Here is a 26,196-nt window from a genome sequence, read left to right as displayed (position 1 = left end):
TGATTTGCTTTAAACTCTCTAAAGTTCAGGAATACACCCCCAAACCTGCCCTACTTTTTAAGATAAAGAGTGATATTGTAAAAAAAAAAAAAAAAAAAAAAAATAAAGTTCAGGAATACCAATTCAACTTTGTCATATTACTGAATGCTGAGGGAGGCAGGGGAATGAGGTGATGAAATGCTCAGCCTGTTTTTCTCCCAAGAAAAATGAAAGGTTAACCACTTATGGAAAAAATAGTAATTGCATGCATAAATAAACAGATGCTATGCAATATTCCTGACCAACGACGATGGACTTTGCATTCTCAAGGATTTGGAACCACCAGCCCAACAAAATGGCACAGGCCAGCAGCAGAAATTCCAGTGGAGGAGCATGAAAATTCCATGCCCTTTCTTAACATTAAATGGACTTCAAAGATGCAAGGATGGAGAGGAGCTGTTGCACGGGGTGGTTGACAAAGAGGGTGTCTTCAGTCGGGGGGAGGGAAAGAATCCAACTTCACTGGCTAAATAAAAAGAAATTTATGGGTTCATACATCTGAGGTGTTCAGGATACTATTAACTTAAGGCACAGCTGGATCCAGGTGTTCACACAAAGGCTTTAGGCATCTGTTTCTTTCCATCTTTTAGCCCTAGCTTTCTTTTGTGTTTGTTTCATTTGAGGGCAGTCTGTTTGTGGTGGCTTCAGCATCTCCGAGCCCACATCTTACCAGAGGGAGCTCCTCCTCCCAAGTGGTTCCTACAGGAGTCCCCTGGTTGGCTCTTTTGGGTCTGGCTTGGGTCATATGTCCATCCCTGACCCACTGTGGCTGGGGTGATAGAATATGCTAGATAGTATGAGCCCATGCCTAGAGCCAGAGAGCAGGGGGACCCCTCCTTAAGCCACAGGGCTGATGGGGAGGGAGGGTACAGTGGCTCCCTACAGGGAAGATGGCTAGTGCAGGCAAGCACAGTTGTTCACCACGTGGGACATGTGAGGCAGAAGCCAGGCCCATCCAGGATTCGGAGTTATTTCCCTGGTGCATCGTCATTGCCAAGTGCTGTGAGGTTATTGATGGAGTGGCTGCTCTTCTCTCTTCTATCCTGCCAGCATGGCATTCTATTTTTTTAAAATAAGATATTTATCATCCTTTTCCTCCCAGCTTTATTGAGATATAATTGACATACAACATTGTGTAAGTCTTAGGTGTATAGTATAATGATTTGCTATACTGATACATTGTGAAATGATTACCGCCATCAGGTTAGTTAACACATCCATCACCTCACATAGTTACCTTTTTGTGTGCATGTGGTAAGAAGTTTAAAAATCTACTCTCTTAGCAACTTTCAAGTATATGGTACAGTATTGTTAACTATAGTCCCCATGCTCTATATCACATTCCCCAGAACTTATTCATCTTATAACTGGAAGTCTGTGTCCTTTGACCACCTTGCCCATTTCCCCCACTGCCATCTACCACCTCCAATTACCACCAGTCTGTTTTCTGTTTCTTTTTCTTTTTTTTTTCCTGTTTCTTTGAGGTTTGTTCTTTTAGATTCCACATACAAGTGAGACCATATAGTACTTGTCTTTCTCGGTCTGACTTATTTCACTTAGCATAATGCCTTCCAGATTCATTCATGTTGTCTCAAATGACAAGATTTCCTTCTTTTTTTTTTTGGCTGAATATGTCATTACAGACACCCCCACCCACCCCCACACACACTACATTTTCTTTATCTATTCATCTGTCAATGGGACTTAGGTTGTTTCCAGATTTTGGCTACTGGGAATAATGCTGCAGTGAACATGGGGGTACAGAGATCTTCAAGATACTGATTTCACTTCCTTTGTATATATATATATACCCAGAAGTAGGATTTCTGGGTCATATGATAATTGTGTTTTTACATTTTTGAGGAATCTTCATAACTTTTCTATAGCGGCTGCACCAGTTTGCATTTCCACCAACAGTGTTATGAGGGGTCCCTTTTCTCCGCATCCTCGAAAACCCTTGTTATCTCTTGTTTTATTTTTGTTTGTTTGTTTTTATAATGGCGATCCTAACAGGTGTCAGGTGATAACTCATTGTGGTTTTGATTTGGATTTTCCTGATGATCAGTGCTGTTGAGTACCTTTCCATGTACCAGTTGGCCATTTGAATATCTTCTTTGGAAAAATTTCTATTCAGGTTCTTTTACCATTTTAAAAAAAAGATTTTATTTATTTATATGAGAAAGAGAGAGTGAAAGAGAGGTGGAGAGAGAGGGGGAACACGTGTGGGGGGAGGGGCAGAGGGAGAGGGAGAAACAGGTTCCCCACTGAGCAGGAAGCCTGACTTGGGGCTGGATCCTAGGACTCTGAGATCATGACCTGAGCCAAAGGCAGATTCTTAATCTACCGAGCCACTCCAGGTGCCCCCTTTGACCATTTTTAAATTGGGTTATTAATAACTATTGAATTCTATGATTTCTTTTCTATGATATTAACTCCTTATCAGATATGTGGTTTGCAAATATTTTCTCCAATTCCCTATGTTGCCTTTCAGTTGTAGTCACCTCTTGTTTTGGGGCGATAAGGAACCTTGTGGTCAAGGGTGCCAGTAATGATGTTTTTGGATGATGGCTGTTCTGTTTTGGGTTTTGCAGCATACAGACAACAGCAAACATTTATTTTCTTGCTTACGAGTCTGGGGATGACTGAGTCTTGGTTGGGTTTGACAGCTTGGTTCCAGGCTGCTGTTGAAGGCAAGTCTCTTTGGACTAGTGGCTATTTGGGGCATGCCTTTCTTGTGGCAGATCATGAAAGCGTAAAGGGCCAAACCAAACTGCAAATCCTGGGAGAGTTCCTCTTGTGTCAAATCTACTGATATTCCTTTGGCCAAAGCAAAGCATATAGACAAGCTCAGTGTCAATGTGGTGGGGATGTGCTTGTCCCCCTGCTTGGCAAGGCCACGTGGCAGAGGGAGGGGAGAAGAAATAGGAATAATTGTTCAACCTTTCACATGTTTCTTTCGTGAGAATTCACCTGTGTCAGGCATCCTGCCCAGAATTAGCTTCATGGCCCATCTAGTCCTTTCTGTCCCTGAGTGATGGAGATAAAGAGTGGTTTTGCAAGAGTTTGAGTTTCCTCCTTGAGGCCAAAATCAGAGTTGAGATGGGTACCCTAAGTCTTCTCAGGTATTGCTTCACTTAGTGTGTAACGGGATGGTCTTCACTCTTACCTGTTCAGAGCCCCCTGCTGGATAGGTAGGTGATCAGGGTAAGGGTCAGCTGAATATAGGGCTGTGAAGGGTCTGACCAGAGAGCTGCAGAGCATGAGGCCAAAGGTGAGCTGGGAGAGCCAAATCAACAGCCAGGAGGCCAGTCTGGCTAAGATGCCTGTCTGGAGGGGTAGGCAGAATGAGATTGTTTCAGGGCAATTGCACAGAGCCTAGGGGACAGGTCAAAGCAAGAGGGTGCTGGATAGATTGGGGGTGGGGCTCAAGAAAGTTGTCAAACAACAGGAGTTCTCAGCCTGGAAGGGAAGGAAGTTTTAAGACTTGAGACATGACCCACTTTTTCATCCCAAGGAGGAAACAATCACTGGGCAGTTGATTTCTCTTCTGATTCCTGCCTTGGCCAATTTCTTTAAACTGCTTAAAAATATCAAAATCCATAATCATTGTAAGGAGCTCATATACCATAGAAACACTTGCAAAGAAATAGTGTGGTAGTTATTTTTCTTTTTTTTTTTAGCTCCTAGAGAAGGCTGAATGTTTTACAAACTGAATGGTTACTATTGAAATTATCTTTCCAGAACTCTGAGTATTTTTTCCTTATAATTAACTTTAGTGTTGCTGAAGTTGGTCTGTTACATTTGAATAATGGAGGCACAGAGTAGCAGCTGCAATTGCAGAAAAAAGGCACAGTCACTGTAAATGGGTATTTCTATTGTGATGGAGCAGTTCTACTTAGTTCTGTTACATATCGGGAGTCTGGGGGGCAGGGAGCAGAGGCAGAGCAGGTGGAGAGAGGGAGGAGAGGGCTCTTGGAGGGCAGAGAGTGAGATTCTCCTGCAGAGAATGTGGAGCCTTCTGCACAGCTGGGCATCCACAGATGGCAAGGATCACATTTCCGGATCTGGTGTGAGCAGAGGAGGAGCAGAAGGCCTCTACTTTTGTGTGCATTTGGAGGTTGATACTGGTACCAGATGGGAGAGAAGTAATTTATTATTATTAATAACAATACCAAGATCTATGAGGAACTTATGTCCAGCACAGAGTGGGTTTAGACTATACATGCTTTATCTCTTGAAGATAACCCAATAGAGTAGGTACTATTATGATTCCCATTTTATAATTTGAGAAAACCAAGGATAAACATGGGGAAATAACCTGCTCAGGGTTGTACATCTAGTAAGTGGTAGAGCAGGAATCCAAACCCAGACCCCACTGAAGCTCATAGTGATTCATCCCCCAGCATGGCATGATTGTAAATGTCACAATTCAGGTTTAGCCAGTGTTTCTAGATGCCCAGAGTACTGACACAGGCAGAGTGGCTCCCCAGGGGCTGAGTGTTAGAGAGGGCAGTTAGATCACAAGATGTCCAAATAGGAGGAGGGACTGGAGTTTTTAACCAAAAATGGAGAAGAACCATAATGGACATGGTTGTTGTTTCTCTGACATTCACCACACCCTTCTCCCATTGTGTAGCACCAGTAGTGGTGGGAGGGAGAGGGGGTTCGGTAGATTGGCCCACAGCTTGGATGGACCCTGATTTGGTCTATAGCTAAGCCAACCAGGGAAGTCCCATCCACCTTGCCTCTGTGACTGGCTCAGAGATGGCAGACAAAGACATTTCAGGCCAATGAGATGCAAGCTGGGGTTTGGTAGGGGCTTCTAGGAAAGTAAGTCTGTGCTTTGATGAGGGAGGTTCAGGAAAGGGCCATCTCTCTGTCTACCCCCACCCTCAACAGCAGGCAAGAAAGCAGGTAGCTTTGCTGGCTGTTGGCAGCCACCCTGTAACCACAAGGGTATCCAGTCCTGGGAGATGGCAGAGCCACTAGATCAATCCCCCTCCCCTGCACAAGCTCCTACCAACTCAGGGCTGCCTCTCAGGCAAGTCCATAAATCTCCTTATTGTTTTATCCTCAATGAGCAGCGTTTACTTCTTGATGCTACAGCATTTTAACTGACCTATCCTGGGCTACAAAAGGAAGATAAATCAGCCTGATGTCTTTGTTCCCAGGAAAGCAGATTAGAACTCTGGGAGTTCTAACTAATTCCCTAGTCTGGGGAGCTAGGTATCTGTCTCCACACAAGGAGCTGCCTTCTAGTGAGTGCTGTAGCATTTGAAGCATCCAAACTCAGGCTGGGGAATCTTCAAGAGATTTCTAAGAGGGAGGAGAGGCATGGCTGCTGGTATGTTCACCACCATCAAGGTGGGGACTCCTGGAGTGGGAGCAGGACTCTGAGGCAGGGGGTGGATGCTGAATGCCTCTCCCTGCTGCAGGACAACTTCTCAAGGAGAACTGAGGGCACCCATGTAGTTTTTCCTGCATCATCTCCAAAAGAGACCAGAATTTTAAAAATTATTTTCCCCAGACCCCCACATATTAAGAACGTGACTCAAAGTGGTGCTCATGTGAAGTGTATTATAGCTAATATGTTGGCTGTAGGTCAAGTTGGTGGTGCAGTCGCATTGTATATCTTAGTTTGTTGTATGCTTTAAAGTAAAATGGGATTTTTTGTACAATTAATGTGACTAATCACGCAATGTTCATTCTATTAGGCATGCCATGTAAATTCTTATCATGGCAAACTATTGTAAAGGTTTATTGGTTGTGGTATCTTTGCTGTCCTGACATACTGAGTCATATTTATGATTTAGTTATTGTGAAGTCCAGAGTTAGGAACACTTTGTAGCGTTGCTACAGCAATGTTGTTTTCATGGGGAAAAGGAAGGCCCATCCATTTTAGTCATTGTGCTGATTTATAAACACATTGCCTGTTCTAGGTTCCTTTCACAATCCCTTCTGGGCCTCTCATCTATGAATTTATTTGAACATTTAAAAAGCATTGACTGTTTCCAGTGTGTACTACCCGCTTGCTATGAGAAGCCTTGATTTCTTTTATTTATCCTAAACTTGTGTGTCCTGAGATGCCAGTATCTTTAGCATTCCCCACTTTGGATTACTCTCTTAGGACATGACAAGTAGCAGTGGCCTTTGTCATTCTCACCTAATGCCACCTTAACTTTGTTTTATATAAGTGGCTTATTTACTCTCCTCTACTGGGTTGCAAAGCAAATTAACAGTATCAGTGGATTCTGCTAAATGAAGACAGACTTAAGCAGAGGCCACAGAATGTATTGGTGCTACTTTGGCAGCCTTTTACATGGTGAAATGAGGGAGAACTTGGATCCTGACTGCCTTGCCCAGCATGTGGCTTTATGCAGGAGGATGGGTGAAAGGAGGGCCCTGTAGCAAGCAGTATGTTCTGTGTCGGTACTGAGTGAAGAAGGACTCAGGGTAGACAGTGGGGATTCTTATTTGAATTCACAAAAGCAGCTTTTTAGTTCCCAGGTAGAATGGCTGTTCCTTAATTGTCAGGCTCTTGTGCTTATTTTGTGACCTGCAAGATGGGCACAGGGCAGGAAGAATCAGACAGGTTCTCAAATACCTGAAACAATAGACATCATTTTCTTAAATTATCTCTGCTTCATATAGAATTAATTTTTTGAGCTCCAAGTCCCCTGAATCTCTTGCTGGCTGCCCTGAAGCATGAGCAGGCATGTTGCACCCTTTTCTTAGTCCAAAGCTGCAGATGTTTGTCTGAGATTTTCTCTTCTTGCCCAGTGCCAGAGAGAGGCCACACAAACTGCTTAAGGGTTGCCCAAGGGGCTAGACCCAGTGTGTGGCCCATCAGCCCAAATGCTCTGCGTGCCCAGCTCCACATTGAACCTCCCGTTCCTGTTATACAATGTAGGAAAATGAGACTGTTTGTAACCCGAAAGCCCATCGCTGGCCAAGGGCACTTGCTAGCAGAGATCTAGAGGAATTAAGGACTTCAGCAGCATACCTCAGTTCCAACTTTTGCTCTCCAGCCAAGAGGAGCTACTCTGTGTGCATTTTTGTGCACACTTGTCTTTCTCTCTGGCTTTTTGATAGCACAGATTGCTAGTCCTTATCACGGGCTGACTTTGATCATGCATTCACTCTTTCTAAAGCTCCCAACCAGCTTACAGGGTTTGTGTCATTCCTCCACTGGATGGATGAAGAAGCTCCTGCTCCAGGGAGGGAGGCACCTCACTTGGCATTACACTGCTTCAGGGTGGCGGAAGTAGGATTTCCAATGCTGAATTGTCCTTGTCTGCTGATTTGCTTATACAAAATTTGAGGGGCACTTGACAAATGATTAGAAGTAGGAATGTGTTTGTTCTAAGTTCCTTGCCTTTCACAGCTGACTAGGCTTTTCATTTCTGCAGGTTATGAGGCTTTTGTAAAGGCAAGACACATGCTTTGTTCTCTGCCCCATAAAGTCTCCGTTGGCAGGGCAGGGAGCAGTGGGTTTCCAGGGCCCAGGAAGGTGGCACATTACCCAGAGGGTTATTGACCCTCATTTACTCAAGAACCCTGGGGCTGAGACTGAGGAGTCTAGGGCTCTCTACATGGTCTTGGGGAGGGGTGAATTTAATTCTGTTGCTTCTCTGGGTGTGAGAATAAACTTTGATGGGCTTCCGTTTCTGTCTCCTCCACACCGCCCCCCCAATACCCTTGCGTATATTGGCCTGTCTTACTTGATCGCCATTTCCCCCATGACTGTAATGGCCATTTTCATTTCTTCTCTTGTAAGTGATTGGTTTGTGTTTTCCGGCACCAATTCTAAGCCTACATCAGTAACAAAGAGAGGTCTCTCTGAAAGGCTGTATTTGCTTTCTATCCCTGGCGTCTTTTTGGCCAGAAAATGGGCATTCTGGAAAACATAGAAGACCCTCCTAGAAGACCTCCTTCCTGCCTCTCCTGCTGGCTTTGCTTGGTTTTCTCTCCTCACGTCTTTTTCATCAGTAGCGATTCCTCTGTTCCTTGACTCACGATGGTGAACCAAGGAATCCTCTTGCCATGTAGCAAGGTTCTACCCATGCTTGAAAGCTTATCTCAGATACTGCCGCCTCCATGAGGTGAGCCCTGATTATCCCCAACCGGGAGTCCTTCTTCGTGTCCTTAGCACTGATGGTCTATCTTTATCATTTTTTCTTTAAAACATGCCACTTCTCCATATTTCCCTAGTTGTAGAATCAGCACCTATCTATCACAGGAAGTGGAAAAGGCAGAAATGCACCAAGAAGGAAATGAGAATCCGCGAGATCATGATGGGCTCTAGCCCTAGGAGGTGCCGTGTGTGGGCACTCTTCAGAGCCCTTCACGTGCGCTCAGCCAGCTCACTTGCACAGCCACTCCTGGAGGGGGCTCTCGTCAGAACCATGATCTTACACACGAGGAAATGATATTCAAGGCGGTCATGACATGTCATCTGGGGCCCGTGTGACATGGAGATCTCACTGAACTTCCTTGACTGGCTTCCATGGCTGTGAGAGTCGGGGAGACCTGGGTCAAGCCACTGGACTTCTCCCTCTTCCTGCTCCAGGCTCTGCACAGCCTGGCATGCTGCTTGGATGTCCAGCTGGATGCCAGCTGTCAGGAGATTGTAACTTTCAGATGCCACCTCTCTGGTTTACTTTCTTCCTACTTCTCCCTGTGTGATTGTATCTCCTTGGGGCAGACACAGGCTGCCACACATAAAGAGAAGCTGGTTTTAACTGTGGGAATGAAAAGCACAAGAAGTAATATCCTGCCCTCCAGAAGCAAACATTTATGGAGTGCTTACCAGGTGCCAAACCCTGTTCTCGGAGCTGTGTGTGGAGGAACACAACAGCTCACACAACAGCTGTGTTATGGAGGAAGGGACTTCAGCACAGAGAGGTTAATAAACTTGACCAAGTTACACAGCTAGAATGTGGTGTGATTCGAGCTCAAGTGGATTTATTCCTTCTGTAACCTTACAATTAGAATGAGGATCAAGGAACAGTCTCATGGGCCTCTCCCCATCCTGGACCACAGGGATATCCCCAGGTTGGAGGGAGTCCTGGGAAAGAGTGGGTGTGGGCTGAACACAAGACAGGGGGACCTGACTGAGGTCCAGGCAGAGAGGGGAAGGTCAGTGAGAGACAGTCAGGGGCAGCCTGGGAGCTGATCTGATGCCCACAGGGGAGTCCTGAAAGTTCTTTATCTAGTCACTCCAGCCTCTGGCCTTCTGAACACCTGTGGATCATTCATCAGAACAACACTCTTCTGAGCCTGGAGACTTTGCCAAGTCCTGTCCAAACAGCCCTGTGTGGACACCCCCATTTTTTCAAGGTCCATCGTAGCTGTAGCCCCTGGATATAGAGGCCAGGGGGTCTTGATACACAGAGAGATGGTGGCTGTGCTCTAGAACTTGGGTAGGAACAGCATTGAAACCCATTGTCTCTTCCAATATTCAAGGGACAAATTGAACATCATTGCCATTCAGGTCTTATGAGATCAGAAACGGATGGTCATGTGGATGAAGGCTGGGAAGACTTCTTAGAGAAAGAAGAGAAAGAGCCTGGTTCTAGAATGACTGAGACAAATTCACCTGGAGGAGGAGTGAGAAAGGAGCACATGCCAGGCTGAGGACAAGAGCTGAGAGAGGGGAGTGGCTTGGCATCCAAGGATACAGACTGAGAGAAACCTCCAGAAGCTGGGTTAAGGTAGATGGCAGGTCGTGTATCATTTGGCATGGGGGGTGTGATGAGGTCAGGAAGAAGTTCGGGTGGGGAATCAGACAGACCTAGGCTTGAATCCTAGCTCTGCTACTTATTAGTTATGGGATTTTTGGCGAATCACATGTCCTACCCTCACCCAAGCCTCAGTTTCTTCATTTGTAAAATGAAAGCTGTTAACACCTACCTGAGGAAGCCCCAAGCAGGACTTGGTGAGATCATCAATAGACAGTGCCTAGCCACATATGTAAAACTTAACAAATGGTATTTATTATTCTTGTTCCACTGGGAAATCTTCACCCACTGCTGCTTTATTTTATATGTTTTCATGCAATGTCCCCAAGTAGCAGTGAAAACACTTTCTAGTCTCCACATCTGAAAGAAAGTGGGAAAATCTTAGTGGATGTTCATCTAGAGAAAAATTATACAGTAGGCATAAAGGAAATGTTGGGATGCCATTTCTCCATCTTAATTTGCTTTTGGTTTGCCTTTCATGGGAAGCTGTATTCTTTTGAGTAGTTTTCCTGGCAAATATTGGAAACCTATGTATGGTTCCTTTGTGCACAACAGGGTTGCATCTGGCTTCTGTCTGTGGATAAACCAGGGATCAGGAGAGCTGTTTGTCTTGTGATGGGGGTGGGATTTGCCCTCATCCATCCCACTGCCCTTTGCTGAGCCCATTTCTGGGAAATGGAAGCTGATGGAGCTGTGTTGCTGCATCTCTGCCCTCAGCCCTTCTCAGTGATTACCGCACCACCCCTGGCCGTCCTGAGGAGCTGGCCATCCTGGAAATGAGTCCCATATCGGGCTCCCCGCAGGGAGCCTGCTTCTCTCTCTGCCTATGTCTCTGCCTCTCTCTCCCTCTGTGTGTCTCTCAGGAATAAATAAATAAAATCTTAAAAAAATAAAGAGAAAAAGCCAACTTCTGGTTTTCCTGCCCGTCTCCCCTGCCCCATCCATCATCATTTTGTGGCTGTGTTCACACCTAATGAATGTCTCCTGGGCATGTAGCCCAATGCCATGCAGGTAGTAGGCATCTGGTAGGTGCTGAGTGCCGAATGTGGAGGCCAAAGGTCATTTCGAATGTCTCCTTTATCTTTACTTCCTTTCTTCTTATGAACCTTTGTGTTTTGTAGCTCTTCCGTGGCCCTCCCAATGGAGGCATCAGTGTTAAAAAATGAGCTAACCTGATATCTGAACCTCACTCACCCATGTGTCACTTTACCAGTTATTTGTAATATTTAAGTACTAATAGACAGTATCAAATAGATTTTTTTTCAGTTTTGGAAAGAGTGAATTCCTTTTTTTTTTGTTTTAAATTTTAATTCCAGTATAGTTAACATGCAGTGTTATATTAGTTTCAAGTGTTGCAAAGAGTGATTCAACAATTCTGTCCATTACTCAGTGCTCATCATAAGTGTGCTTTTAATCCCCTTCACCTATTTCACCCATCTCCCTCTCTCAAATAGATTCTTAAAATGAACTTTTAAGAAAATTTAATCTCATTTTAAAGGAAAACTTCAAGGGCTTGATGAGCTAGTTACATTTTTATAGGCAAAAAAAGAAATCTGTATCAATTTGAATGAAATAAAATTAAGGTGTTCATTTGCATTCCACCTGTGGAATCTGTCTCACCTTTAGCAGATACAGTTGTTGAGTGAATCTCTTAATGGTGCAAGTGAGGAAACAGAGGACCAGTGGTATGAAGTTATTTGCTCAAGGTCACACAGCTAGCCAGTGGCTAAGCCTGGACTTGAACCAAATCGTCTGAGTTATTTATGCATCTTGGCAGCCATCTATCCGTCTGATTCATGTGGTCCCACGAAAATGTTTGGAGTGCAAGCACAGCTCCAGGTGTTGTGGCAGATGCAAAGAATACAATGGAGGGCCTGTTCTGGTAGACTCAGGGTTTGGTGGGGGAGACAGTATTCCGACAAGCCATCTCAGTGCTGAGTTATGTGACAAGAGCTGTGGTACAGACAGGAAAAAAAGATCATGGGAGAGAGGAGCTCAGGGTTTAGGATTGTCCATCTGGGTTCTTGTGCTGCTCTTATCCAGGGCTAAGGCAATACCACTCTCCTCGCAATAAATAACACTCAGCCACCCCATTTCTTGCCCCACAGTCCTGTCACGTGGCATAGTATGTCAGCTGAGAGAGAGCACTACCTCTGGGGTCCCTCCGATGTAAGTTCAAATTGGGTGTGCACATCACTAGCTCTCTGATATAGGCATGCTCTGTCTCCTCTCAGACACTAGCTTCCTTCTGTAAGATGAGGTTTACATGACCTGCCTGTTTGTTTGTTTATTTATTTATTTATTTATTTATTTATTTATTTATTTATGAGAGAGAGAGAGAGAGAGAGAAAGAGAGAGAGAGGCAGAGACAGAGGGAGAAGCAGGCTCCACGCAGGGAGCGCGACATGGGTCTGGATCCCGGGTCTTAGGATCAGGTCCTGGGCTGAAGGTGGCACTAAACTGCTGAACCACCAGGGCTGCCCACCTGCCTGTTATTTTATAGATGTGGAAAGGAAATGAAATCATGCATGTAAAGCACTGAACATTGTCTAGCCTCCTGTACATACTCAAGAAATGAAAGCTCTTCTGTATTATTCTAGACAGATAGTTGTTACATATGCCTGCCATATCCCTTCCTCACACCACATCATGGGCAGCTTTTTCCTCTTCCCACCAATCTGTTTGATAGGCACACCTGGTGTGAGGGTCTTTAAAAAAGCCTCTCATGTGATATAGGGGCTTCCAGTCAGAGTTCTGGGCATGTCCTTTGTCAAAGCACTCATCTCTCTTGCACATGCAGATGAAAAGGCCACCGTTAAACACAACTTGGGAAGTGACTCCCATTAACAAAAGTCAGCATAAAAACATGGTGGTCCCATGGTCTTTGAGCCAGGCAATTGGAGGTTAGGTTGAGTCTGTCTGACTTCATTTCTGGAGGCAAATGTAGTTCCAACATTACCCAAATTGGGCAGTGAGGAAATTCTCATGTTCCCAACACTTTCAACAATGTCTCATTATGTTTGATGAATCACAAATGGGCCCTTGTCCATGGAACAGCATGTGTCTCTCTGTAGTGTGTACAGTGCCTTGCTGTATGTTTGAACTAATTTCATAGGCTTGTCTCCACCATGGATAGTTACTTGCCTTCTTTTCTGATGGTTGCTGGAAGCTTGTTGTATCACAGAAAGCCAGAAAAGGAAAGTGCTATAATGCTTTCCACCGGGCAACTGAACATGTTGGGGGTAGTGCCCAGGAAGGAAAGTTGGGTTCAATATGAATTAAAAGTGAAGTGTTGGGTATCTTCAGAAAGGCACTTACCTTAGTTAACAGGTTGAAGAAAACTTTCAGGTGACCTGTAATTGTTATGGCTAATACTGAGGTCTTGCTTTCTCTTGACAGGCAGAGGAAGGGACAGCAGAATATTGAAACAGCTCCTTGGACATGCCAGGGTCAAGGAGGCACCACAGACTGTGTGCAGAGACAGCTGATTTGCATCTTGTGTTGTTATGATGGTGAACCTGGACAATTTCATAGACAACAGAGAACCCCAGGAACACAGACTTGATTTCTAACATTCCAAAGGGAGGAAAGAATGGCTGGCATCTACTCAGTTCCAAGGACACCTGCCCTGTTGCTTTTTCCCACTGCATGGCACACATGCCTTGGCTGTGCTGAGCATCAGCCACTTATAAGGGGCCGAGGGCCAGCCTTGCTTGTACCATTTCAGACCTTTGCACCATTGCAGGTACTGGAATGCCCACATCCCCTTGGTTCCCCCGTGAACTCCTGGCCTGGCCAACTGCCAGCAGCCAGTGGCGACTATAGTTTCTCCAGCAGGCTTTCTTCACCTGCCATTTTGGGTAACTGCCTCTGGTCCCCTCATGGGTTTATACGTTCTCTGGTAGTACTAAGACTGAGAGTTAAAGTTCCTTAGCAATGTCTTTGCTGATTGCTCTATCTCTTTAACTAGACAGTGGGCTTTCTGAGAGCAGGGACCTTGGCTGTCTTGCTCACTCTCATATCCTCAGCACAAAGGACACTTCCTGGCAGGCAGAAGGCACTCAGTAAGTGCTCAAGTGCCAAATGAAGACACGAATGAACAGCATCCACAGGTAATACTCTGTGTCTGGTGAGACATATTCAGTTTCCAGGAGATCTGAAACTCCTGCAGTTAAACATTCTAAGGTGTTACTCTATTGTCAGTAGAAGGAGCCATTTAAAAGTCCCATCAGTGATCTGTTCTTATTCCTCAGTACCTTAGCATGAGCGAGTTTGCAGCATTACAAGGTATCTGAGGAAATGGACTGGTCTAGGTACAATTTTGGAGTGGAAGGGGGGCAGTATAACTGTGAGGCAAGAGGTGAGTAAGAATGATCTGGAATGAGGCTGTGGGCTACTATCCAAGCAGGTCTCTGAACTGAGGGGCTCCTTATGGGCATGACACCCAGGACAGTGTCCTTGTTAGAGAAGAGGGCTGGGAAGGAGAGGGTAAGAGGTCAAATGTTCCTATTAGCCAGAAGCCAAGCCTGGGGGACATTATACCTGGGGAGGGGTGTGGGGGAGGTGTCCCAGGTGAGTTTCTGGTCTTTGTTTTTTTTTAAAATAAATTTATTTTTTATTGGTGTTCAATTTGCCAACATACAGAATAACACCCAGTGCTCATCCCGTCAAGTGCCCCCCTCAGTGCCCGTCACCTATTCACCCCCACCCCCCACCCTCCTCCCCTTCCATCACCTCTAGTTCGTTTCCCAGAGTTAGGAGTCTTTATGTTCTGTCTCCCTTTCTGATATTTCCTACTCATTTCTTTTCCCTTCCCTTCTATTCCCTTTCACTATTATTTATATTCTCCAAATGAATGAGAACATATAATGTTTGTCCTTCTCCAATTGACTTATTTCACTCAGCATAATACCCTCCAGTTCCATCCATGTTGAAGCAAATGGTGGGTATTTGTCATTTCTAATGGCTGAGTAATATTCCATTGTATACATAGAGCACATCTTCTTTATCCATTCATCTGTCGATGGACACCGAGGCTCCTTCCACAGTTTGGCTATTGTGGACATTGCTGCTAAGAAACATCGGGGTGCAGGTGTCCTGGCGTTTCATTGCATCTGTATCTTTGGGGTAAATCCCCAACAGTGCAATTGCTGGGTCGTAGGGCAGATCTATTACTGGCACAAAAACAGACACATAGATCAATGGAACAGAATAGAGAATCCAGAAGTGGACCCTCAACTTTACGGTCAACTAATATTCGATAAAGGAGGAAAGACTATCCACTGGAAAAAAGACAGTCTCTTCAATAAATGGTGCTGGGAATATTGGACATCCACATGCAGAAGAATGAAACTAGACCACTCTCTTGCACCATACACAAAGATAAACTCAAAATGGATGAAAGATCTAAATATGAGACAAGATTCCATCAAAATCCTAGAGGAGAACACAGGCAACACCCTTTCTGAACTCGGCCACAGTAACTTCTTGCAAGATACATCCATGAAGGCAAAGAAAACAAAAGCAAAAATGAACTATTGGGACTTCATCAAGATAAGAAGCTTTTGCACAGCAAAGGATACAGTCAACAAAACTCAAAGACAACCTACAGAATGGGAGAAGATATTTGCAAATGACATATCAGATAAAGGGCTAGTTTCCAAGATCTATAAAGAACTTATTAAACTCAACACCAAAGAAACAAACAATCCAATCATGAAATGGGCAAAAGATATGAAGAGAAATATCACTGAGGAAGACATAGACATGGCCAACAAGCACATGAGAAAATGCTCTGCATCACTTGCCATCAGGGAAATACAAATCAAAACCACAATGAGATACCACCTCACACCGGTGAGAATGGGGAAAATTAACAAGGCAGGAAACCACAAATGTTGGAGAGGATGAGGAGAAAAGGGAGCCCTCTTGCACTGTTGGTAGGAATGTGAACTGGTGCAGCCACTCTGGAAAACTGTGTGGAGGTTCCTCAAAGAGTTAAAAATAGACCTGGTCTTTGTTGTGTCTGGCTTCTTAGATGAAGTAATTCCCTAACCTACTTCCATTCATTTGTTAATTCATTCATTGACCTAAACCACTAACCCATTTCCATTCATTTGTTCATTCATTCATTGACTTAAACCAAACTGACCCCTTATAATGCACCAGAACCCAGTTGTCTGGGTATGGTGAAAAACTAAATAATTCTGGAGACATGGGATCGAGTCCCATGTCGGGCTCCCTGCATGGAGCCTGCTTCTCCCTCTGCCTGTGTCTCTGCCTCTGCCTTTCTCTTTGTCTGTCTCTCATGAATAAATAAATAAAATCTTAAAAAAAAAAAAAAAGAAAAAAAGAAAAACGAAATGGACAAGTTTCCTGTCCTCATGGAGCTTATGGTCTAGTTGGGGAGAAACAGATACTAAACAAATAAATCTATTATGATACCAGATAACCATGAGTGTCTTGAAGAGAAAGGAGCAGGGAAGGCCAGTGGTGAGCCATGGGATGCTGTTTTAGATAGGGTGGTCAGTGTGGCTACATTGTGGCGTGGAACCAGGGCAGAGAATAAAGGAAGGGACCCTGCTATGTGGGGCTGGTCATTGGTGGGCGACAAAGAGATTGGATGCAAGTCTGGCTCCCTTGCTCATGGCAAGCATGTAGGATTGAGAGAAATATGTTCCTTTTGGAAATAATTCTTTCATCTGAGTGAAACTTTGACAGGTGGGTGTGCTGGATGTCCTTGGCTTTGAGTTGGCTACAGCATTTCCCACCAAGCCTCAGGTTGCTCCTTTGCTAAGTGAGGACATCTTTGATCCCTTTCACATTGCTCTCTCTCTCTCTTTTTAAAGATTTTATATATTTATTCATGAGAGACAGAGAGAGAGAGAGAGAGAGAGAGAGAGGCAGAGACACAGGCAGAGGGAGAAGCAGACTCCCTGCAGGGAGCCTGATGTGGGAGTCAATCCCAGGACCCTGGGATCACGAACTGAGCCAAAGGCAGACACTCAGCCACCGAGCCACCCAGGTGCCTCTACAGGGCTCTCTTGAAGGTTAAGGGAACTGACATGTGAGAACAGCACCTGGTAACTGTGAGGGACTGCACCCTAGAGTATGATCTATACTTGTCAACCTTCAGGGTGTGGAAGCTCTCTAGCAGTTGGTGGCCTACGGATTTGGGGGAGCTGTTGGACACTCTCCTTCATGCCCTTGAGTCTGACCCCTGACCTCTGCCCCAGGACTCCCATAAGGGTTAGGTTCCAACAGTTTAGAGGTAAACTTAACAGCTTTGTGACCTTGGGCACATTACTGTCCTGTGCTATTTCCATACCTGTAAAACAGGATCAGAGCAGTACTATTTCCTGGGGTGTGAGGAGAATGAAATGGATTATGCGGGGGACCTGCAGCCATGGCTACCACATTGCCCTATGTAAGTGTCTGCCATTCTGCCCATTACTTCTCTTGCTCCTCAATGCCACTGTGACTTCCTGTGGGGAAGAGGTCTGTTCCTTTCATCCTTTGGTTCCCAACACCTATGTCAGGCTCAGCAGAGGGCAGGCCTTCAATAAATGTTGGATGAGTGCGTGGCTGGATGGATAGATGGATAAGTGGGTGGATGAGCTTCATTTTATTTCTCCTAAACTTTATGATCAAGGCTGTGAAGGAGATGAAGGAAAATGTGGAGGGTCCTGATTGTATAGTTTGGAGAAGAGGCAGAGCAAGGTGCAAGCTTTCCATTGAATCCCCTTTCCTGAAGACATGCCTGAGGATGGAGGTGAGAGGGGACCTGGGCTCACCTCAGCTGGTCCTGCAGCTGACTGGGTGTGGGCTCTTTGCCCAGCACAGCACAGCACTATCCATCTCATCTCCTCACAGCCATCCTGGGGGGCAGGAGTAGTACAGCTTCCATCTTACAGGTGAGGAAGCTGAGGCTTGAAGTGAACTGACTTTCTGAAAGCCACACCCAGGACTACTAATTCCAGAACCTTCACCCTCAACCTTTTGCTTCACTGTTGGGTCTGTTCCTCAGCCATATTATTAACAGTTTTGCTACATAGTGCTGAGCTAAGGACTTACTCTTTGGAAATCCTTCTTTCATCTGAGGTAAATGGGGATCTTTGGCAGGTGAATATGCCAGCTCTGAGTGCTAGGCATTCTCAAGTTGGGATTCTTTACCCCACCCTCTTCTTGGAAAAATTCTATGATCTCTTCAGGGCAGTTTGCCTGAGTTCGTTCAATTCACAGGTAATGATGAAGCTGGTGTCTGATAATGTACACCCTGAATTTAGAAATGTGATCATAGAAATGTGAAATTGAGAAAAAGGGATTGGGATCTTAGAAAGGAGGAAACACAGTGTTTTGAGTGTTTACAATATGCCAGCACCTTGTGTATTTTCTCAATAGTCTTCACTAATAAGGGCTTCTCCTGAAATTTGAACCTGGGTCTCTTAGGCTTCCAAACCCTGCCCTTTATACTGGGAAAGTGCAGTTGGTTGTGTTGGAGAGAGGGCTCCCCAAGGTTCAAAACTATCTGTACAGAGTGTCTTGTTAGAAGGCTAAATGTATGTGAGTTCATAATTGCCATATTTTCTAATCATTTGACAGTTCTCTCATTTGCTCAATCTCAGAGAATGCTGGGTTTTCCTCTACCCACCTCCACCTTTCAGGGGAAATTTCATTGCTTGAAAGAAATCCCAGTGGTATATACCCAAAAGAATAGAAAGCATGGACTCCCAAGAGCTATTTGGAAACCTATGTTCATAGCAACATTTTTCACAATAGCCAAAAGGTGGAAGCAATGCAAGTGTCCATCATGACATGTCTGTATGTCTTTATTGTGCTTATTATGACTGTAACATCATGAATGCATAAGGAAAATTTAGTACTTACATACAGTGGAATGTTATTCATCCTTAGCAAGAAAGGACATTCTGACACCTGCTACAGCATGGGTAGATCCAGAGGACATGATGCTGAGTGAAAAGGACAAAAGGACAAATACTGTGTGATTCTACTTACATGTCAAATTCACAGAGATAGAAAGTGGAATGATGGTTTCCAGGGCCCAACGGGGAGGAAATGGGGGAACTATTGATTAATAGGTATAGAGTCTCAGTTTTTCAAGATGAAAAGAGTTACAGAGACAGATGGTGGTGATGGTGGCACAACAGTGTGCTTAATGCCACTGAACCATACATACACTTAAAAACAATTATGGTTATGTGTATTTTACCACAATAATAACAAAAAGAGAAATCCTAGGTGTGTTGCTGCAGTTTGATATTGTCTGATGGGAAGGATTTTGAATTTCACTTCAAGGAACTTACCTCTTTCTGTCCTTACCAGTTAATGGGTAGGAAGTAAGGGTAAGGTGTGTTTCTGTTGGGTTTCTCCAAGTAAAGCAGGTGCTTCAGTAACTCCTGGATTCCTGGACAAGTTTCTCATGGATAGAAAATCTCCCTCTCTCCTCTCCTCTCCTCTCCTTTTCCCTCCCTCCCTCCCTCCCTCCCTTCCTTCCTTCCTTCCTTCCTTCCTGACATGTTTATCAAATGCCTACCATGTGCCATCCACTCTGCCAGACACTGGACATGAGAATATGTGATCTGTACCCAAATCTGCTCACATCTTCTTCCATTTTTACTCTGTTTTTGTCAGCGTATATTCTGTTTTGCTTAATATTGATTCTCACTCCATTTATTTTCTGTTTTTTTTTTTTTTTCCCCTCCAGAGTTGCTTCTACTTCAATTTCTGGTCCTTTCCTAAGGCTGAGTTGAAGGCTGCATCATCAGAAGCTTGGTAAGTGTGGGTGACTGGCCGTGGCTTGGAAGCTGCTGAGAAGTTCAAGTGGGAAGGGCCCCAGAGAGTCAAGTGAGTGCTTTCAGTTTTTAGAGTTTGGCATCATGGGAATTTGCCTGGCCTGCTGGATGGAGAGAGGCTGACTTGGATTTTGTGGGCTTGGAAAGACAGTCAAAAGACTCTTCCTTTCTCTGAAATAGCTGTGCATTTGTTTAAAGACTTGAAATGGTTCTGATGCTGGAAAGTCCCTCTGTGTTTATTTTCACATCTGGGTGATGGTCTTCTGCCACTGAAGGACTTTTAATGAATCACTTCAGAGATTGCTTTTAATGTTTCCCAGATGAGAGGGGACTGGCGCTTGTCTTTTTTTTTTTTTTTCCTGAGGCCTTACAGGGCAGGACTGACTTGGCTTCCTGGCTGGCCGCCTGGAGCTGTCCCTGGGGGTAGACAGACAGACACTTTTCATTTTGCTGGGAAACCTGTTCCGGCAGAGCTCTTCATCACAGGACTCTCTTTCCACGTGAGGAAGGGGGGAAAGGTGGACTGGAATATAAATAAAAGAGATAGACAGGTTTTAATTGGTTCAAGATGTTCCAGGTTGTGTGCCCTTCAGTAGCCACTGGCAGACACCACCCCTCTGCTTTCCCAGGCTCTTGTCCGCAGCAGTAGGAGCTCCAGGAAACAGCACCAGTTTCCAGAGCGCAGTTTGGGGTGGGCTTCCAGAGTACAGCTTGGGAGGCTTGGGAAGGCATAGCTCACGAATTATTGGCTGTCTGGTGTCATTTGATGGACACCTGTTCCCAGGGCCCTCTGCGAAGGCCAGCTTAGGCCAGTGTCTGTATGACCACTGCAGAGCAATGGTTACCACTCACCCTTAGCCTAACCAATGGGCTCCTTTGTGTCACATCCCTGCTCCCTATCCCTCTGTCCCTCCTCACCTCCACCCATACTCCCTGTTCCAGCCACATTTCTCACACTGTTGGATACTTTCCAGTTGCCCCCACCTCAGATCCTTTCTCCACTCTGCTCTGCCCAGCTCTAAGCCCCTGTAATTGGTACATCACCTAGGCTCCCCTGCCTTGCCCTCTGGCTTCCCGTTGGCCTTGGTGGATGGGGCGCCCCATAGGAGATCTGAAGAGGAAGGGAGAGAAGTAGAGGTATTGATTTCCTTGACTCCTGTTCTGTGGGGTCATCTCAGGCTGGCTATGTGCCTTAGAAGTCTTAGATCCTCTCAAGGTGGCCTGCTGTATATAATTTTCTCTTTCTGTGTACAGGTAACTGCTGCCTGCCTTCATCCTTTTGAGTCCTGGGATACTACAGTCCTTGGAGTCCTATACTATCTCTTGTGGATTCCCTATATCTTGCCACACCTTTGTCAGTAATCTGTTTACTAAACCCTTCATGTTGAGTATTCCTTCTGGCACTTAGACCGATATATACATGGTGTCATTTTATACACTGGGATCTTTCCCATGTTGTTTCCTCTTCTAAGAATTCCCTTCTTCACCTTGGCTGCTTGTTGAACTACTACACGTCCTTCAAAAATTCATGGAAATGTCATATCTGTGAAGACTATCTTGAGTTCCTCATGAGGGTTTATTACTGCCCCTCTTGGCCTTCCTTCTCTCTTTGTAGTATCAGTCTTGTTCATATACCCTCCATCTTCATCCCAATCCCTTGCTAATCAGACCTGTCTAAACTTTCCCCACATCAAAATTTTGTAATGTTTAATTCCTTCAAAGTCTGATTCAGTGACTGTGCATGCTTCAGTGTGAGGCCCAGAGTAGATGCTTAATAAATGGTAGCTCTTATCAGTCTACTTCATACTAAAATGTGAATGGTTTAATGCATTACCTCTCCCAGGAGCAGCTTACATTTATGAAAGACCTTTAGAGTTAATATTACCTCCTATGAATCTCTAAATTGGCAGAGGGGTGGAAGATCAAGGGGTCTGTCTCTGGAGCTTCTCAAATTATATAAAATCCAAGGCCTCTCTGCCTGTAGGTTTGAGACAACAGAATCACTTTGGGTCAGTATTCAGCATACAGAGGCTACTTGGAAAGGGGACAGGTTGCTCAATAGTGGCCTGGGGGAGCAGCGTCTGTGGAAAAAGACAGATGTGACTGGACACATCTCTGCTCAGCTAATATACCCTTCTAGTGCTATTGGAATGTGATTTTCTAAATTGTGACTGGCTGACTTTCTTCTCCTGTGGTTGAGTTTGTAATAACATAGACTATGACTCTAGTTTTGCCAAAGTGGAAAAAAATGCCATCCAATGGATTTTTATGGTGGTTCTTAAACATTTTTTAAAATATTATTAAAGATGTAGCTCAGTAAGTCTTTAATGTCCTGCTTTGGGGCTGACGAGCCAAGGCACAGACTTAGGAGGCTGGGTGTGGGCAGCTGACGATGCTACACCTGGGAGGTGCCAACACTGGTTTAGTTGCTGTGTGCAATTTTGCCTAAAAATGGAGCTACCTACGTAAGTACAAATCCAGAGTATTTTGATCGTCCATGGCTTGGGGCAGAGATCAAAGCTAAGTGTCTCACTCCTCATTAAGTTCAAGAAGCCAGGGAACTTGCTCTGTTCCAAGAAGTCCAGATACATCCTTTCTGGACTCTGGAGAATCACAGCTCATGTCTTAGGTAGAAGACAGGCAGGGCTGAGTGGAACCATCTCTTGCAACCTGACCTCCTCCCTGCTCTATGGAGAAGAGGGGCCAATCTTTTTTGATTTCATAATCAAGAAATTTGGGGACATGTTTTATAAGAGCATCCATGCAGCTGGCAAAATGGCAGGGTTCTTGGGAAGAACCAAAAGTGGTGTTTGCTGAGTGTCTTGGAGTGGTTATAGGGCAGAGAGTTTCTCAGGGCAGGTGATAACCTCCGGTGAGCAATAGGGAAGGCCCAAGAACCCTGTATCTGCTGCTCCCCCACTCCCCACCCAGCTGCTTGTGTCATCAGTGTCCTGAATTCCCCCTTTTCCAGGAACTGCCATGTAGCCACTGTGGAGTCCCAAAACCTGGGAAGGAAGGCTAATGAACTGGACTGCAAAGGGTGTCTGTCCTGGTCGATAATGGCAGCCCGAGTTGACCTTCTGCCACATGCCTGAGCTTTCCAGCCCCCATTTGGTCATGGTCTCTACCACACAGCATGGCTGTGGCTCCACACACCTTCTGTGGCTCTCTGGTTGCATCTCTGTCCTTAGTAGATGCTCAGGAAGCATTTATCAATGGAATAACTGAACGTTCATCTGGTATCTCCTTGTTGTCCTAAGATGCAGTTCATTTCACTTCTCCTCAGTGTTTTCTTTTCTTGGGTTGGGCCCAATCTCGGGAAGCCACTTGCATTGGTCAGAGGTGAGTGACACACTTGCTTTGTGTCTCTGGCCTCAGGATAGCCGTTACTGTGATTCTAGCTTGATGGCTTCTGGCTATTGGACTCTGGACCTGCGCTACACCTCGCAGTGTTGAACAGGGCAAATCCCCCTTGTTTCAAAGAACTGCACGTAAATATATTCAAGACATTTCAAAAATTTCCAGTCAAAACATTTTGGGAAGAACAGTCAGATTTTATAAAGAAAAAAAGGGCAGTTTAATGGGCAAAGAGATTCTGAGTAATTCTACGCTTGGGTGACAGTCCAAGTTAAGAAACCATTTGATGAATATTTTAATATTCATTTTCATAATTTGCAGCCTCTAGGATGCCTTGTTGTCGGAGCAGCTTCAGTGGGTCACATGGAGGGGCCCTAGTTGTCTCACTGAATGGTTGCACCTGATCAGAAAATGGTTGTCCGCCCCACCCATGGGGTTTCTACATCAGGAACATGACAGGTGAATGTGATTTGCCTTAGGACTGGTGGTGGGGGGACAACGATGAGATATGCACCACCTTGGTCTTTCCTTCCCTCACACTTGGGGGCAGAAACGCCTTCCCTCGAGATCATGGACAGAGCTGTGTGCCCACCTGGAAGCAGTGGAGGTGAAATGAATGCCCTTGAGGAAGCCCACACCTGGAGTTCTTGGGGTGTTTGCTCATCCAGCTGTGCACACCTGCTCCTGGCTTCTGACCGCCTGTTCCCCCGTGTGGGTGCACTGGGTAAAGCAGAACCTGGGTAGAGATGGTGAAAATACTGCTCCTAACTTTTGTGGAGCATTCTGTGGCCTGAGGCAGGTCTCTTTCCACCTTTCTGCCTCAGTTTCCCTTCTCATATGGCATAATACGGCAAATGTTCTGGTGCAGCCAATAGGAGATCATGCTCTGCAGAGGGCTCTGTCCTCACCCAACCCCGTTTCCTCCCATCTCCTTAGTGGTCGCTTTTCATCTCTTGTTACTTCTCGATTCTATTTTACTCTCAGCTGGTTGCCAGTTTCTCTCCCTCTCAGATGCATGTTGATAATAACTTGAGGGTTATTTTCTTTCAAGACATCTGCACATAAAAGAGGATTCTGGAAAGCTAGAAGCCTTCAAGGTGCAGACGAAAAAGTCTCCAATGATGATATTTCAGCAGAGATTTGGGTTTTTTCTTTTTCTTTTTTTTTCAAAAGGGAGTCTTTTCTAAAATGCCTTCCATCTCATCATGGTGGCAAAGGAGCCTTTATATAATTGAAATCATAGAGTTTTTTTTTTTGCTTAATATCATAACTATATTGTCATTAAAATTGTTTTAAAGGCATCTACTTTTCTAACATTTTCTTATAAAAAGCTTTCAAACAATGCAGAAAAATTGAAGAAATTTTAAAGGGAGTGCTCACATACCTGCCATTCAGAGTCTACATGCATTAATATTTTTAAAATTCATTTTTATTTATTAAATTAATAATTTTTATTTTTTATTTTAATTTTTTAAAGTTAAAAATATTACATGCATTAGTATTTTGCTGTGCATGGTTTTATCATGTTTCTCTCCATCCAGCCCTCCCCCTCTACATCTGTCTGTAAATTTGGGGGTGCATTTCAAAGTAAGTTGCAGCCATTAATACACACCCACAGTATACTTCAGCATGTATGTATTATTAGAGTTCACTCTTTGCTTATAGTTTTTTTTCTGAACACACAATAAAATGCACACATCTTAAGTGTACTGTTTGTAGACATTAATCTCTGAAAATGTCATTTCTATTTTAGTCGTGTATTCCCACACTTCTTCACTGAACAGTTAATTAATTAACAGTGGCCGAATGACTGTTCTGTTTTCCCCATTTGGAAGCTGGATGCCTAGGCTCCTTCTTCAGCAAGGAGAAATAATCATTGTCCCATCCAATTCCCATCCAGTGTGATCTCTTGACATCCAGCAAAGGATGCAGACCCCTCCTCTATCCTCCTCCCTCTCCCCTGCCACCCTGGGTCAAGGACTCCTGGAGCCATGTCCTGGGCCCCTCTGCTGCAGCCTGGCCTTGTCCAGCCAAACCCAGGGATGCTGACTCTGTAGCCCCGAGATAGATAAATAATTGTAGACATCAGTTACCATGCTAGCCTGAATTCCCAGGCTGTGAAATAGTGGCCATGTGTATTGCTAAATATGTGTCATCGTAACTTGCTGGAAAGTTTGATTTGGGTACAGTGTTAAACTTGTGCGGGGGTTACAGACATAATGACATAATTTGCTGATCATGTAATTCAAACACAGAGGCTACAACTGGATTCTCCTGGGCCAAATTTGGTCCACATGATATTTGCTAAGAGTTTCATTCTTTTAACTTGGATTTTCAACATTTAAAATTGAGAGAATGTACATAACAACATGTTTTTCTAGCTTACCTTACACAATCTGAACATCTGGTTGGAGCAGGTCTCTGGGTAGACATGAAGCAGCTGGCGGGCTCTGAGGCCTCTGATGCTTGCTTCCTAATCCTCCACAGTCCCCACCATTCCCTCTTGTCTCCAACTTCCTGAGCCCAAGCAGCAGTGGCCATTTCTCATCCTGCTTGCATTGTGGTTTTGCTGACACAGGCCCACTTGACTCACTGTCTGCCTGGCCCCTGTGGGCATGTGGGTTTGTAGACAGAGCAAAGACTAAATAGCTCATGGGGCACGTCCTTATTATTTTCCAGAAGAGAGCTGCAATTCAGGTCATTTGCTATCTATGAGAATCAAAGGTCAGGGTGTTCTCATGGCAGTAAACACATGTAGATACCAAGGAATATTCAGAAGGCATTTACTTCCCAGCTAGTCACACACTGGTAGTTTTATAAAGCTTTGGGTGAATGCTGTGGCTGTATCTAAGGTTGTCAGTTTTGGTCTTCATGGCATTTTCAGCACTTATCCCACCCTGGCCTGTAATTTCCAGGTCACTGCCCAGGGCATTGCAAGCCTGCTCCCTCCTGATTATATGTCCTATTCCCTAGGACTTCAGCCTGGGAGCAGTGACAGTAATACAGCATTTCCCTAAGTGGGGCAAGCATTTAAGTTTTACACAAGCATTTTCTTTAAATGTTAATTGTTATGCATTTTTTTCATGAGTACTAGAAAAATGTAACTAGCACAAGTCTCTGATTTTAAGAATATTATTGCTTAGGAGGAAGCTAGGTTTTAAAAAGTTACTTTATTATTATTTTTTTTTAAGTAGGCTCCATACAACATGGACCCTACTTGAACTCACAACCCTGAGATCAAGACCTGA

At 44.7% G+C, this 26,196-nt stretch overlaps 1 long non-coding RNA gene across 7 annotated transcripts in view; it reads left to right on the top strand.

The window, feature by feature from the left end:
- LOC144312600 (uncharacterized) overlaps positions 1 to 26,196 on the top strand; it is a 157,534-nt gene that overhangs the window by 72,770 nt on the left and 58,568 nt on the right. For 6 of the 7 annotated variants that reach the window (XR_013378101.1, XR_013378104.1, XR_013378105.1 and 3 more), the window contains 3 exons: positions 13,179 to 13,524; positions 13,750 to 13,891; positions 19,504 to 19,571. This is a non-coding gene — a long non-coding RNA (uncharacterized LOC144312600). Of the gene's footprint in view, positions 1 to 13,178; positions 13,525 to 13,749; positions 13,892 to 19,503; positions 19,572 to 23,269; positions 23,408 to 26,196 lie in introns of all 7 variants that reach the window. The other variant, XR_013378102.1, reaches the window with a different exon arrangement.

Source organism: Canis aureus, chromosome 4 (genome assembly GCF_053574225.1).
Source record: "Canis aureus isolate CA01 chromosome 4, VMU_Caureus_v.1.0, whole genome shotgun sequence".
Classification (NCBI taxonomy): Eukaryota; Metazoa; Chordata; class Mammalia; order Carnivora; family Canidae; genus Canis; species Canis aureus.
This window is presented reverse-complemented; position numbering and strand designations above follow the sequence as displayed.